General features: G+C 46.7%; 1 protein-coding gene across 2 annotated transcripts in view; it reads left to right on the plus strand.

Annotated features, from left to right (window-relative positions):
* Positions 1-121: 121 nt before the first annotated feature.
* LOC116690928 (Krueppel-like factor 10) overlaps positions 122-597 on the plus strand; it is a 4,962-nt gene continuing 4,486 nt past the window's right edge. The window contains exon 1 of one of the 2 annotated variants that reach the window (XM_032518151.1): positions 122-360. The gene's annotated coding sequence lies outside the window, so the exon portion shown is untranslated. The remainder of the gene's footprint in view (positions 361-597) is intronic. The other variant, XM_032518152.1, reaches the window with a different exon arrangement.

The following is a 597-nucleotide window of genomic DNA, read 5'->3' on the forward strand; positions in this document are numbered from 1 at the left end:
TGCGTGTGTGCGTGTAGGCTATTAGGGCGTGGGTGAAGGGAAGTGTAGTCAGGAATGTTTTTTTTCACACGCCCGTGCTGTTGTGTACCACGCTGCCTTCACGGTGCAGTCAGCCCCCGATCACGCACCGAGTCGCTCTCTCATTGGTCGGCGCGCACACCTTTGCGTCCTATTGGTCGAGACGTTAAGCCAGGCCTATCTTTTCCCCACCGCGTTTGAAACGTTGAATGGGAACGAGGCTGCGGAGAAAACGGGGAAACAGACATCCCATTTGGTCTGAAGCGTTCACACGAGACGGAAGGACGAGTAGAGACTACTCAGCAGGTAAACCGGAACTCGTCACACAGAACCACATCAGATGTAAGTAAATGCATGGTTATCAATGCCATACCTATTCCATTTTATATAACCAGAAGTGCTTTATGTAAATCATATGACATGGTGATGCTGGAAAAATAATCAAAATAAAAGTCTATTATTGGGATTTTATTGTCTAGTGATGGTTGTCAAGCCTTATAGGACCATATAGCCTATTTAGGTCATAGTTCATTCACACTAGCAGCTTCACCACTGATGGTGTTGTGTGTGTGTGTGTGT

The sequence above is a fragment of the Etheostoma spectabile genome, chromosome 6 (assembly GCF_008692095.1).
Source record: "Etheostoma spectabile isolate EspeVRDwgs_2016 chromosome 6, UIUC_Espe_1.0, whole genome shotgun sequence".
In the NCBI taxonomy this organism is placed as follows: domain Eukaryota; kingdom Metazoa; phylum Chordata; class Actinopteri; order Perciformes; family Percidae; genus Etheostoma; species Etheostoma spectabile.